At 53.0% G+C, this 15,409-nt stretch overlaps 1 protein-coding gene across 4 annotated transcripts in view; it reads right to left on the reverse strand.

Annotated features, from left to right (window-relative positions):
* LYRM4 (LYR motif containing 4) overlaps positions 1–15,409 on the reverse strand; it is a 158,278-nt gene that overhangs the window by 57,502 nt on the left and 85,367 nt on the right. Inside the window, exon 3 of one of the 4 annotated variants that reach the window (XR_002346273.1) lies at positions 15,024–15,194. The exons of the other annotated variants lie outside the window; for them this stretch is intronic. The gene's annotated coding sequence lies outside the window, so the exon portion shown is untranslated. The remainder of the gene's footprint in view (positions 1–15,023; positions 15,195–15,409) is intronic. 4 annotated transcript variants of the gene reach the window in all.

Genomic DNA, 15,409 nt, shown 5'->3' on the forward strand with positions numbered 1-15,409 from the left:
CCCGTGCAGACCACTTTAAAGTATCCCACCCAGTGGCACTCATGACATTCCTAGCGTCCTACACCCATCACCACCCTCTGCTGCCAGGATCTCTCATCCCCCCAAGAGCAGACCTCGTACCCATTCGCAGCCACTGCCCATTCTCTCCCCCGGCCCCTGGCAACCACCAGGGGCCTCCACACGCCCTCTGGATTTCCCCATTCTGCACATTTTCAATAAACGGAACCATAAAATATGTGGCCTTTGCGTCAGGCAGGCTTCTTCCACTTCGCATCAGGGATTCATTACTTTCAGGCTGACTTCCACGGCAGGCAGGCAGGCAGGCAGGCAGGCAGGCGTCGTCTTTCACTTGTCCCTCTTCGGCTGGAGGACACGTGGGTTGTTTGTACCTCTGGCTGTCGTGAGTAACACTGTCGTGAACACTTGTGCACGCGTCCTTGTTTCCATTCCTTTGGAGGAGACTTGCTGGACGATAAGTAAGGTCATGGTTACCTCATTTCCAAACGTCAGGATTCGGCAACGCTCCCGGGTGAGCCTAACATCCAGCCAAGCCCAAGAACCCAGCTAGCTAAGATCCAACTACCAGTTTTTATACAAGATAAGCGACCCAATAAATCAGCAAAATCCTGACCCAAGAACAAGAACTAAATTACAAGGGAAATCAGGGCCGACGGGGAGACGCGGGAACAGCCGCTAATGAGAAGGAAGGTCAGAGACAGACGGTCCAGGACACCGGGGTCCCAAGCCCAACGCACAGACACACAAAGTGAAAAGAACTGCATTTGTGAGATAACTGGAAATTCAAACACTGCATGTTTGATGATATTAAGAAATTACTGTGAATTTGTTATAACAATGGCACTGTACTGACGTACTGAAATAGTTTCATATTAAAATGAACATTTTCTCAAACAACATGACTGGGCACAGGTGGGCATTTGCCATTGGCCACGAATGTGTAATTCTGATGGAAGGTAGACGGCTGGCGGTGGGTACATGATAAAAATTTAAACAAGCTGGTGTAGGTACTTTGAAAATCAATACGGAGCTTCCAAAAAATTAAACATGGAACTGCCATACGAGCCGGCAACCCACCTCTGGGTATCGACCCCAAGCAAATGAGCTAGTATTTTGAGGACATCTCGCACCTCCGAGTTCAATGCAGACCCTGCCCGTGACAGCCAAGACCCAGGAGCAGCCCAGGAGCCCGTCCCCAGATGAAGGGACCAAGAAAATGCTAGGTACATGTGCACGCACACACACACACACACTCACACACACAACACACACACAGTACTCATACAACACTCATACTCACACACTCTCAAACACAGAGGAATACTGCTCTGACATAAAAAGAAGAAAACCTCTCCATTTGTGAAAACATGAATGAACCCGTGGACATTATGCAAAGTGAAATGAGCCAGACACAAAAGACAAATATTGGAGCTCCCGTCATGGCGCAGCAGAAATGAATGTGACTAGGAACCATGAGGTTGTAGGTTCGATCCCTGGCCTCGCTCAGTGGGTTAAGGATTCGGCATTGCCGAGAGCTGTGGTGTAGATTGCAGATGTGGCTTGGATCTGGCGTTGCTGTGGCTGCGGTGTAGGCCGGCAGCTGTAGCTCCGATTGGACCCCTAGCCTAGGAACCTCCATATGCTGTGGGTGCGGCCCTGAAAAACAAAAACAAACAAACAAACAAAAGACAAATATTGCATGGCGTCACCTTATACATGGAATTAAAAAGAAAATAAAAGTCAAACTCACGGCAACAAAGAGCACAAAGAAGAGGGGTTACCAGGTGGGGGAGGGGAGGTGGAGATTGATCAAAGGGTACAAACTGAGTTATGAGACAAGAAAGTTCGGGAGCCCGAGGGTCGTCTCCACTCTATAGTAACTACAGTTCAAGACAATATATTGTACACTTGAAATGTGCTAGAGAGGAGAGCTCACGTGTTCTCCCTGCAGCAGAAAAGGCGACTGTGAGGGGATGGGTATGGAATCATCGGGACCTTGGGACTCTCACAGTGTATACAGGCACCAACACAGCCTGTCCTGCACTTCAACACACACGACTTTTATTTGCCAATCAAACTTCAATAAAGCTAGGGGGAGAAACGTAAAAACAAAACAAAACAAATAAAAAGTCATAGCCATTGCAAACAAACATAGATGGCAAATGTAAGCAAACGTCTATTTGTTTAAGAAAACTCATCCCTGCTCACTGCCCTCCTTCCCGAGCTAACCACCCTCCTGGGACTGTGAGGACAGTGGGTGCAGTGAGCACAGCAAGGGCAGTGAGCACAGCAAGAGCAGTGGGCGCAGTGAGCAGAGTGAGTACGGGGAGGACGCTGAGGGCAGCGGGGAGGACGGTGAGGGCAGCGAGCACGTGCAGATTCACTCCCCGTGTGCTTTCAGGGTAATGCAATGAGCTCCCTGAGCAGGGTTCACTGGCGATGCCTGGGGCCTTGTTGCCTTTAAAGACAAGGATTTTCTTCTACATTTTCCTGTTGAGTCCATTCAAAAAGGCTCTAGAATTTGAAACGAATCCAATCCTGTTTTTTATTGTGGTAAAATATACACATGAAATTTGCCATTTTAAAGTGTACAGTTCTGTGGCATCAACTACCTTCAGGCTGTAGTGCAGACATCACCACCATCCCCTTGAACTTTCTTTTCTTTCCAAACTGAAACCATGTCCGCAAGCAGCACCGCCTCTCCCTCGGGCTTCCCCCAGTCCCGGCAAACACCACGCACATCCTGTCTCCATGATGTGACTCCTCTAGGGACCTCATACAAGGACTCACACAGGAGTTGTCCTTCTGTGGTTTATTTTTCTGAGCATAATGTCTTCAAGGTTCATCCATGCTGTGTCCTGTACAGAATTTCCTTCCTTTGTGAGGCTGAATGCGTGTACCGCCTTCTGTGCGTCCACCATTCACTGATGGACGCATGGGGTGCTTCTCCTTTTGGCTACTGTGAATGATGCGATGAACAGTGTATGCAAATATCTGGTGAGTCCCTGCTTTCAATTCTTTTGGGCACTGCCCAGCAATGGAACTGCTAGATCACACTGTAATTCCAGCCAACATTCTTTGTAATAATAATCTGTCCACAGTTTCCTACTGCATCCATCCATCCATCCATCCATCCATCCATCCATCCATCCATCCATCCATCTATCTTTTTAGGGCCTTACCCATGGCACACGGAAGTTCCTGGGCTAGGGGTTGAATTGGAGTTGCAGCCACCAGCCTACACCACAGCCACAGCCACAACAGATCCAAGCCTCATCTGTGCCCTACACCACAGCTCATGGCAACACTGGATCCTTAACCCACTGAGTGAGGCCAGGGATCAAATGGTGTGGAGACTCGTCAGGTTTGTTACTGCTGAGCCATGACGGGGACTCCCTCCTGCTGCCCTTAGAACAGGCTGGGCTGGGGGTGGAAAGTGAGAAGGCAGGACAAATCTGTGTTCCCATCCAGGGCTTTGTCCTAAGACAAACCTGGTTTACGACCTCGCTCTGCCACCTACTGGCTCTGAAACCTTGGGTTTGTTACCTAAACCTGGAGGCTGCTTCCTCACTTACAAAACGGGGTAACGCCAACCTTGTATAAATGGCTAGTGCTGGTTAAGTGCTGGCTCAGTGCTCGGCACACAGCGCTCGACGCTTCTGCTGGCTGCATTTCTTCCGTTTCTGGTCCGGGTCGTGGCTGAGGAAGGGGCGCCCAGGTGAAGGCGAGTCCCTCCGGCTCTGATCACAGCTTCTTCCCCCACGGGCCGAGCTGCCCTCGGAACAGACACCCCAGGATGGCAGCAGACCTTCCTGGCTTCCGGGGAGGCCTACCGAGAGTCCGGTCCCCGCCTGGTTCTCTTCTCCTTCCTAACAGCCTTATGACTGGAGACCACCTCACAGCCCCTCACACCAACCCACCCACAGGGCCCGATTCCTGGCTTTCAGTTGACCCTCAGCGGCGTGCCCATCACCACAATGCGGCCTCATGACCCCAAACAAAGAGGCTCCGCACCTGTTCGCCGTCACCTGCCTCACCTCCCACATCCCCAGCCTCTGGCGTCCACTAACTGACCCACCTCCTGTCTCCACAGCTTTGCCTACTCCGGTCATTCATGAGAACGAATGACCTTATGTCAAAATGTGTCCTTTGGGGCCTGGCTTCTCTCACTCAGTCTCCTGTTTTCAAGGGTCCCCGACGCTGTGGCAGGTTCTAGAACTTCATTCCTCTACGGCACGGACACATCATGTTCTGTCTGTCCACCCATCACGGGACGGACACTGGGTCGTTTCCACCTCCTGGTAGTGTGAACAGTGCTGCTGCGAGCACACCGGTCACCCTTTTGCGCGGATGCATGCGTCCACTCCTCCCGGCTCTGTGTCTGGGGTGGAATTCTTGGATTGTACCGCTGCTGCTTAAGCCTGATACAGAACGGCTGCTTCCAGGCTCTGTCCGGAGAACGCCAGACCATCGGAAGCCAAACGCCTGGCGCTGGCTCCACTCAGTGAGCGCTTTAAAAGGCCAGCAAAGTCTGCAGTTTGTAATCTCACTGTGTTGATACTGAGCATCTCTTCGAGTTCCCTCTTCTGAGAACTCTAGAGTCCTTTAAATATTGACTTTGCTACCTGTCTGTATCTCTACTTGTATTTCAAATCACTTCCCCTGGCTGGTGGACATTTTCATATTCTGCACCTAATGTACTGTTACTCTGGTTAATTAAAACTGCTTACTTTTTCTGTGGACCTGCTCCCCAAAAAGAATCACTGCTCTCTTCTCGATACCTCCTGTCCAGGCTCAAAGTAGAGGAAGAGTTGACAGGCTCTGTCCTTGCAAAAGCTGCCTGGGCACCACCAGCGGAATCATCTGCAGCAGGACACGTTTTTGAGGGAGGTGGAGCACCCCTCCTAGTTCGGCAAAGCCCCGTTTCTGGTCTGCCTCTCCCAGCACCAGCCTACACGAGCGGCTCTGAGTTCAGGTGAGCGGCAGAGAAAGCCAGGCTGTCTGTCCCACACTGACCCCCGCAGCTGTGACTCACCCAGCTGCTGCAATCCCACTGCTGCCTTGCCTCAAAATGTACTGGGGGCTGTAGGGGCCCCCAGAAAGAGGTGGTGCTGTCTTCCAGGAGTTGAACAAGAATTCCAAAAAAGACTCATGGTAGATACGGGCTCTGAGAGGGTATTAGGAAGTAAATTTCATGAAGACAAAAAAGAAAACATTTCTGTCAAAGTTCACGCATAGAAAAAAGTGATATTAAGTGGTTTTCCTTAGTTAGAGGATTTTGAATCGGTAACCAGTTAAGAACAATGAGTAATTTCTAGAGCAGGTTACGAAAGCCGTATGTACTATGACATTTGAGCAGTACTTAAGGATTACGTAAGAATATATTTCCAGCTGAAAACTCAAGAAAACATAAAGATGCAACAGAAAACAAACCTGGTGTCCGATATGGTTTTGGACTTAAGACTGGGAGCAAAAAGTGCAAGAGTGTTAGGGCTATGGCACAAAGGAAGAGGTATTTTGGATTTTAAGTCGAAGCAAGTGCTAGAGATCTTTAAGAAAAGTCAGAGGGAAAAATGGGCTTTTCCTGTAGACACAGAATTCTGCTCTCCACAATCATACTAATATGTGAAAGCCTTAAAGAAGTAAACGGTTCGTGTTTTTTGGTCTCTTTAGGGCCGCACCCTCGGAAAGTGGAGGTTCCCAGGCTAGGGGTCGAATCAGAGCTGAAGCCGCCAGCCTACACCACAGCCAAGCAATGCAGGATCCGAGACTTCTGTGTAACCTACACCACAGCTCACAGCAACGCTGGATCCTTAACCCACTGAGCAAGGCCAGGGACTGAACCCGTGGCCTTGTGGATGCTAGTTGGGTCTGTTAACCATTGAGCCTCGACGAGAACTCCCAGTCTTTTTAAAATCAGAGAAGGACCTCCAAGTGGTTGCTGTAGATCAAGAAGTTAATCCCAGAGGAGGAGGAATATGAGTGTTCACTGAGCACCTACCAAGTTCCCGGCACTTAGGCCGAGCACGTTATGCACATAACTCAGCGCCATCGCGTCAGCATCCTTAGCAAAGCGGCATTAAAGTCTCTGCTGTGGGGGTGGGGGCCCAGGGAAGCAGCCTGTTCCAAAGGACAGGAGCTGCTGAGCTCGGAGCTGTGACTCATCTGGGCTACGAGCCCAGAATCAAAGTTCAAGCCAGCCCATCACGGCAACGCTAGCCACACGGCTAATGCATCCTAACTAGACCAACAATCAATACCGCACTTCAAAGGTAGGCACCAGAACATCAGCTTCAACTCACGACACTGGTCACACTGTATTTACAGAAGCTAAGCTGGGGTTAGGGACCTGGGGAGTACGTTTGGTTTTAAATCAGTAGCTCTTTGCTGATCTTTGACGCTTTTGATTTAATTGTGCTTAATACTACGCAAGCTATTTTAAAAAAAACGAAGTTTAGGAGTTCCCGTCGTGGCGCAGTGGTTAACGAGTCCGACTAGGAACCATGAGGTTGCGGGTTCGGTCCCTGCCCTTGCTCAGTGGGTTAACGATCCGGCGTTGCCGTAAGCTGTGGTGTAGGTTGCAGACTCGGCTCGGATCCCAAGTTGCTGTGGCTCTGGCGTAGGCCGGTGGCTACAGCTCTGATTCAACCCCTAGCCTGGGAACCTCCATATGCCGCGGGAGCGGCCCAAGAAATAGCAACAACAACAACAACAAAAGACAAAAAGACAAAAAAAAAAAACAAACCCAAAAAAACGAAGTTTAAGATTTGACACGTTTTTGGAGGCAGGGGAATCGGTGCGCACACCGTGAGGGCATCTACACACAGGGTTAGCCTTGCAGGGGGCCACGTGCAGGTCCGGTCACGCTGGGGACCGCTAAGCGTTTCACGGAGCGGAAGTGTTTCAGCCTGACAGGTACTCCCGTCTGCGGCCGAGGCCCTTCTCTGCAGCCCAAAGAAAGTTTATGAATGTCACCTGGTGCTTCAACTGGCTTTGCACCTGTGAGCCTGTGAGGCCTGGCGCTTCCTTGCATTTCTTAGGTTCTTAATCAATAAGAGCCTGTTAAAAATCTAATACGTGGCGTTCCAGTTGTGGTGCAGCGGAAATGACTCTGACTAGTATCCACGAGGATGCAGGTTTGATCCCTGGCCTCACTAAGTGGATTAAGGATTCAGTGTTGCTGTGGCTGTGGTGTAGGCCGGCAGCTGTAGCTCCAATGCAACCCCTAGCCTGGGAACTTCCATATGCCTCGGGTGCTGCCCCCCACCCCAAATCCAACAGTGTACTTAAAAATACTTAGGAAGGGAAAATTTTATGTGCATCTTACTAGAGTTTTATTTTGAACGTTCACATTTTTTTCCCTTTTCTTTTTGGCTGTGCCTGTGGAAGTTCCTGGGTCAGGATTGAACCCATGCCATAGACGTGACAATGCCAGATCCTTAACTTGCTGTGCCACCAGGGAACTCCTGAATCTATCTATCTATCTATCTCTTTTTAGGGCCACACCTGTGGCATATGGAAGTTCCCAGGCTAGGGGTTGAGCTGAAACTACAGCTGCCAGCCTACACCACAGCCACGACAACTCGGGATCCAAGCTTCGTCTGTGACCTACACCACAGCTCATGGCAACGCCAGATTCTTAACCCACTAAGCGAGGCCAGGGATCGAACCTGCATCCTCATGGATTCTAGTCGCGTTTTGTTATTGCTGAGCCACGACAGGAACTCCCCTGAACTTACATTTTTAAAATCTGGAGTTTTCGTGTCTATAAAAAGTAACTGCACATTTGTTACATCTGTGGAGTTAACAAAAAGATGGCAGTGTCGGCGGCAGAGGCCTGGTGGGAACAGCGGAGGTGAGGAGGTGGGGGTGCTGTGGCCCAGGGTGGCACGTTCCACAGTTCCTATTAAACGTGCGATGTTGCCCCAGCAGTAAAGTATGCGATCTCAGCTGACAGGCCGCAGTCTGATCTGCCAGGGTCCCTGCCCTGCGATGGGGGTTAACTGTAGTGTCCATTCAAGGGGGTGGAGGGAGGCCCAGAACAAGCCCTGTTTCTGGTGTGTCAATGGTGGGGTCTGCAGAGGAGACAGAAACTGGGTCACAGGATGCCCCCACGTGTGGAGGGCCTGAAGCCAGAAGAGAAGGGTGGGGTAGGACCAGGCCGCCCTCCCCCACTGCGGGGCTGGGACGTCTCACCCTCTCCTGTCCCTGGACTGGGGTTACCTTGCTGGCCCCGTCTCTCACCTCCGCCAGGACTGAACCACATCCCCCACTCCCTAGGGCCTCCAGCTGGGAGTGAACCCCACAACGGTCTGTCCTCTGGAGAATCCTCACTTTTTTTTTTTGGCTGCATATTTAGCAGCTTGATGTGGAATCTCAGTCCCCAGACCAGGGACTGAACCTGGGCCGCAGCGGTGAGTCCGAACCACCAGACCACTAGACGACCAAGCACTGAGTCCTTGGCCTGGAGATGCAGGTGGGCCCTCACAGAGACCTGGTTAAAAGCCAGGTGAAGAAAGACGGAAGAAATTAACACAACACCGGAGTTCCTGTCGTGGCTCAGTGGTTAACGAATCCGACTAGGAACCATGAGGTTTGCGGGTTTGTTCCCTGGCCTTGCTCAGTGGGTTAAGGATCCGGCGTTGCTGTGAGCTGTGGTGTAGGTCGCAGATTCGGCTTGGATCCCGTGTTGCTGTGATTCTGGCAGAGGCCGGTGGCTACAGCTCCCATTAGACAACTAGCCTGGGAACCTCCCTGTGCTGTGGGAGCGGCTCAAGAAAAGGCAAAAAGACAAAAAAAAAAAAAAAAAAAAGAAATTAACACAACACCAAATCAACCACGTTATAAAATTAAAGGTGAAGAAAGTGGCTTTGTCATGTCCATCCGTCGCGTCCGAAAGGTGCTAGAGCCCTTGTGGCAAGCCTCAAACACAGCAGGCATCTCAGTTCTGTGGGGCAAACCCTACCCACCAAGGAGACAAGAGGCTGAGACTGAAGCCCCAAGTCTAAGGTTCAAGGGCGTAAGACGACCTTCCACCAGCAGGTGGCGGCAGAGGACTTTGTGAGCAATTCTGGCGGCGGCTCTGAAATGCTGGAAGGTAGCTTGCAACGGCTATTGTCTAAGTCATTTATGTGTTTGGATTCCGCTCAGTGTTATGTATGCATATTACTGAATAAAACATTCACAGTGTATCTTCCACCAGCAGCCGAGCTCCAATTCCAAGCTTCTGAGTCCTGACTCCGTAGGCTCCAGGGAGGCCCTCACATCAAATTGCTTTCCTCCCAGAACAGCCGCTCTGTGCCCCAGAAACCACTGCTTAGAGAAGGGGGAGAGCTCTGGCATGGCCGCACCGCCGGCTGGCTACCAGGTGTGTGCTGGGGAAGGCGCCGCCTGCCAGCTTCTCCTGGAGGCAAACCTGTCCTCCCTGCGCCCGCCTGGCCCGCATCTCCCCGACCTCAGGCTGCCCAGCAGGGCCCAGGGCTGGGAGGGGCCCGCCTCGGCTCCGGCAGGGAGGACGCCGGCTTCTCCGTAAAAAAGGTGGCACGTAGGTAAGGAAGAAATTCTCACACTGGGTACTGAGCTATGGTTTCTTCCTGCCTTTCCCAGAGACCCCAGGGGCCCCTGAGCCAAGGCCATGGAGCCGCGGGTGGGGGGCTTGCTCCGAGGTCTGGGCCGACCCTGGTTGAGCCTCTGCCAGCGCCGCTTTCGGGGTCATGCAGTCCAGGGTGCCAGACGCCTCTGAGGCCTGAGATGCCAGGATGGGCGGCAGGAAGGAGGCCGGGCCGGCCCAGGCAGGCAGCGCCCAGCCGAGAAAGGGCGTGGGCGAGGCCGACCCCGCGGTCAGCGGCACCTGCCACTTCCGCACCCATCAGAGCGCCGGGCTCTGGCTGTGGTCACCGGCGTGGCACCTGCGGCACCTTCGCTGCGGTCTGGGGCAAACCCTTCCCGCCCCTCTCAGTCCACCTCTCCTGTGTCTCTACTGCGGCAAAGGGAGGGATCCCACTGCGCTAAGTGGAGACAGTATTATTCTCACTGTGCAGGAGAGGAAGATGAGGCTCAGAGAGATGGAGGAACGTGCTGTTTCCCATGCCCCCGTGCGCTGGGCCAGCCTGAAGCCCAGTCGGTCCACGGCCTCGGCGCCCTGATGGTCAAGGCTCCCCCACGGCAGCTAAGCCCCCTCCCTGCCCACGAGGCCAAAGCAGCTTCTTCTAAAGAGAAAGCTGAACGACGCTGGCCATTATGAGGGGGAAACTCTCACAGGAAAGCGGCTGCCACGAGGAGACGGAATACGCGCTTCGCCCCCTCCTCCCTGGTGCACACGGATCTGAATCGGCGTCAAGGGTCGGGAAGGCGAGCAGTGTGGACGCTGCACACGCTCTCGTGTGCCTTCTGCCAGCCCGGATTTCTCCCCGAGCCCCCATTACATTAGCCTGAGTCCAGCCCTTTCCCATTCCCGCTGTCCCTCCCTCCCTGCCCTAAGGTGACGTCTTGCCTGGATCAGGCCCGGGACGTGCACACGACGCCTCCACCTGCGGCCCCTCCAGCGCCGACACGTGATGCTGTCACCTGCCTGCCTGAACAAAGACACGTTCTCCCTGCGCAGGTGCCCGCCTCCGCCTCGTGCCCCTCGGCCCCGTGAGCTCCGCCCCTTCCCTGGGCCGCCCTACTGATCAGCCTGGGAAGCAGCCGAGGCTCCCTCAGGAACACGTGTCCTGCGGGGGCTCAGAGCTCATCCGGACGGCAGACCAGGCCTGGGAGTCATCCTGTATCTAGTGTTAGGGACAGGGGCCGCTGTCCTCGCCTTTCAGTGAGAAGATCTGGAGAAGTCTTGCGGCTTCTCCCTCCAGGGTCCCTGCTGGAGGAGACCTCCCCAGACCACACCCACCAGCTCCACCTACTTTCCCGTCCTTGAGCAAATGACTCCTCCGCCAGAGGGAGCTCATCTAGTCCCCAGTAGCTGACTCGTTATCAGTTCTCCCATCAGGAGGCAACAGGGTCTGATAGGAAGAGCCTGGGCTCTCAAGTCACAAAGGCCTGTTTCTAAATCCTGGCTCCACAGCCTCGCTGCACAATGTCTGATCCTTTATTTATAAAACGGGACGGTAACACCTACCTCACAGGGTTATTATGATAATTAAAGCATATGGAAAGTCTCAAGTAGAGTCCCTGGGGCACACAGAGAAGCTAATAAATATAAGTTTATTTTCTCTTGTCCTCCTCGATTTTCACTCTCCCATCCTGGGAGAGGTACTTGTGCGGCTGGCCGGGGGCTCCAGGAGGGCAGGGCCTTTGGGTGAGGCACTGTGCAGCCCCCGCAGTCCCCAGCACAGCCCCAGCTGCAGCCCCGCAGTCTCCTGTGCAGCCCCCTGGACGAACGGCGGTACACACATGCTGCATGAATGCAGGAATCCAAGTATGATCCTACTGTTCTTGCCAACAGGAACCACTGGAATCGCCGAGTATGAGACTTGGAAAGGACCCTTGGAAATCAATTGCCAGCTCGTCTTCATTTTATCGATCCGGCCACCGCAAAGCAGAGGAGGCGGGACTTGCCTGTGGTCAGCATGCAGGGAAGCAGCGACCCTCTGGCCTGCCCCCATCCTCCACGCTGCTCCCCGGTAGACCGGACGTGGCTGGGAGGGAGGCGAGGCCACAGGATTTCCCAGGAGGAGGTCTGCTCCACAGGGAATAAACAACCTGGAACGGACCGCACATCTGCAGCAGCTCAGTGCCTCACCGAAACCAGGGCCGGGCTGGCCGTCAACAGTCTTTCCTCCTTCTAATCTGAAAAAAGTGCACCCCACTGTATCTTCTTTGGCAGAAAGAAATAAAGGTCCAAAAAGAAGACTGTGATAATTCCAAAAGAGAAAACAGAGGGCGTGGCCCCCGGAAGCAGAGCATCTCATAAAAATGCAGCGGAGCCTGAGCACAGGCTATGCAGGGACACAGACACTCTAAGATTCTAACTACTGGCTCTTCCCTAAATTCGGTACAGAGAATTGCCTGATGAATGTTGTCATAAATACTGGGCTATAATTTCTAAGCCATAGAAAAATCCATGAAAAGAAATCCTGTAAGTTAGATAGTCTTAGTCTTCAACCCACTAACTTTAATCAGTCTCACCTGGAAGTTTTAAATGGCTTTCTGCTGAATTTCCCACCCCCCTCAAGTAATTATCAGAAATACTGATTTTACTCTGTCTTATAAGCTCATGAAATACCGGCCTATTAAGTAACATAAAAAATGCAATTGAGTGGAATTAGACGGCAGAGGGAATTTCATAGAACACCTACAAACAGGGTTCGTGTAAGGAAGGATTTTCATCCCCCCTCCCTAGTCCCCCATCCCTGGCCTGGATGGGAGAGGAGGTGGGTGACAAAGAGGGTGACACAGTAGAGTGTAGGACCTGAGATCACGGAGCACATCCGTGGAACATCAGAAAACCAACAAAGCTCCAGCACCTTATTCTACAGACTTAAAAAACTGGATTCACCAAGGACTAGTAACGTAACACAAACCTCACACTGAGTGTCAGGGGCCTCACGATTCAGGTCCCTTCAGCCCAGGTCCGGGGCTTTTTACAAACAGTGTCACTCTAAGAGCACGGCTGGCCGAGGGGATGGCTGGAAGGCGGAAGAGACACGGACACCCTTCTTTGCGTAAGAATTCCGAACCCTCTGCACCGCCTGACTGCTAATGACAGCAGAGAAACAGGGTAGGTCCTCAGGCGCCGGCTTTCCTGGGCCAGTGATTAATTTCAGAGCCACCGAGACCACAGACACAGAGGAAATTACGGATGCTGGTAAGTGCTGTCCTTTTCCAATAACGGGGTCTCTACAGCTGTGTGTGTGTGTGCGCGCGCTCACGCGCGTGTGCGAGCATGTGCTGGGGGAGCCACACACACACATATCACTGAGTGATCACACACATTTGCATCAGGATGCTTGGAACCTACCAGAAAAGTCTGTTTTCTCAGCAGCGAAAGGTGAACAACAGCCCCCTCCCAGCCACCCTGAGGGCTAAGGTGACAAGGCTCAGGGGGCACTCAGCGACGCGGAAAGCGCTGAGCAAAGATCCTCGGTTCGGTGCAGCGCTCAGGCAGTGCGGCGTCCGGATACCCGGCTCCCGGTGAAACCGCCGCTGCCTGATTTCTACGGCCGAGGGGAAGGGCAGAGACGAGTCCTGAGCGGTGTCTGGGGCAGGCTGGGCGGGCGGAGTTCTCCAGAGGCACCACGGATTCAGAACCCTGGTCACTCAAGGTCCAGAGGACTGTATCGCCTGTCCTCTGGGGGGTCTGCCAAAACAAAGAGGCCAAGGGAAAAGCTGATAATCCCAGACAACAGAGCTCACGGCCACCAGCTCGGAGGACAAGGGCCGTCCCAGGGGTGTGGCCTCATCTCAGGATGGATGGCATGTCCACCGGCCGAGCCCCCCGCTTCCCTGCAGCAGCCGGGAGGCCCCACGGCCGCTGAGCACCCGGGGAGGGGCTCGGCCCCCAGGCACAGGGACTCTGCCCACGGGCCGGGGTGTCCCACACTGAAGGGAGCCAAGGGATATCAAAACGAGAGTCAGTTCACCCAAGGAGAAGGTGGGCCCCGGGCAGGGAAATCTCGACGCTTGGCGGCAGCCCTGACTCCCCAAAGCGACGTGCAAACCTGGGAGGGCCTCGGGTCCCAGCAACCATCAGGGCAAGATCTCAGAGGCCTTCCCCAACCTCCCATCCAGCCTGACTCCACCTTTCTGAAAGGAAGGGAAAAAAAGGCACCCTTCTAGCATTTTGAATTTTGCCTCATGAATCAGAATAAAGAAAATGCTAAGTGCACCTTCCAGAACCTTCCCCTTAAACTCAGGAAAACAGCAGAGAACTGCAGGTGACCTTTACAGAAGAGAGAAAAACGTTCTTTCGTTCTCATAAAAGCATATGGATATTCGCCCGTTTATAAGCAGACTGAAGAAAAGCGTACAACACAGAAAAGTATTTTTCCAGGTATCATAAAGAATAAACTAGTCCTTAATGCCTACATTTTATTTTATGGCTGATACTCTCACTTGAAGACAAACATCTACGTGAGCAAGGACGCAGGCGGCTGCTAAGGACCGGGATGCAGGGACGCAGGGCTGAGGACCAGGCTGGGGCTGCTGGTTCCTTCACCTGCGAAGCTAGATACACAGTAACTGTTTCCCCCTCAGCGGGATGTTCACGGCCTGTTTACCTTACAGAGTGTGTGGACATGAGTCCTGCAAACAGAAAGCCACTAAACAGTGTCTCCAGTTTAAAAAAAAAGGAATATTGAAGGTTCGTATTTACGACCGTCTGCTTTAACTACAGAAGAGAGCCTGCCGGTTACTTTAAAATAGACACAACACAGCCGAATCCCCAGAGGTGGTATTGAGCAGTGAGATTTGCTTTTCATTTCACCTGGCTTAATAATGAAAACATGAGGGATGGCTCCCGTTGTCTCTAAGATCAACACATTAATCCATTTAAGGAAATGCCACGGGAGGCTGCTCCTCCTTCTCTTTAGAAGACAGATTTAGTTTGTTCTTGGTTAAAACTGAATGCATCTCTCCATTCTAACAGCGCCTGAGCCAGAGCGGCTTCTGAGCTGGATTTACATCAAGCCCATCGGCAAAGGTGGCAATGGGAACGCCCAGGCCAGGAGGCCCTGCCGCCACCCGTGACCGCTGCTGAAAAGAGGGTCGTCAGCTCTAAACCCCGCGGCAGCACCAGGGCACGTCCCAGTCGGCTGATTACCGGACGGACTCGGAGAGAAGGACAAAGAGAAGAAAAACGAGCCCCCCCCTGCGCCAGATTTAATGCTGTCTGTCCATCCATCTGTATGGATGTGTGTATGCACACACGTGTGTGTTAACGTACAGACACACTCATATCCATGTGTACTTATATGGATTTAAGAGTAATCAGTGTTTCAAAGTCTTTCATGAAGCAAAAGCAAATATGGGCAGAAGAACCTCTGCAGGTGCTCCGGGCGGTGGGAACTCACCCCGAGTATGACGTCACAAGCCAGCCTGGAGACCGTCCTTCCCCAAAGCAGCGGCCCGAGTGAGACAACCCGGCTGCACGGAAGCCTCTTTGTTCCGGTCCGCGGCTCTCGAGGTTCCGCCCGCGTCAAGCACAAGTCTACACAGTCACTGAGGCTGGAACAGGGTCAAATCTAGAAGGAAGGAGGATTACTGGAGGCCACACGCCAGCTGCTTGGGCGGGGGTTTCGAAGGATCACAGTTTTAGTGGGGTGGGGGAGGGAAGACGACCGGGCACCCCACTGTGTGGGCGGGCTCAGGACCAGACCGGCAGGACTGGGGACCCAGGGGTTCTAAGCCACCACTCAGGAGAGTCACAGGAGACCCGGGCCAGGCTGCCAGCAGGTGG

Source organism: Sus scrofa, chromosome 7 (assembly GCF_000003025.6).
Source record: "Sus scrofa isolate TJ Tabasco breed Duroc chromosome 7, Sscrofa11.1, whole genome shotgun sequence".
Classification (NCBI taxonomy): Eukaryota; Metazoa; Chordata; class Mammalia; order Artiodactyla; family Suidae; genus Sus; species Sus scrofa.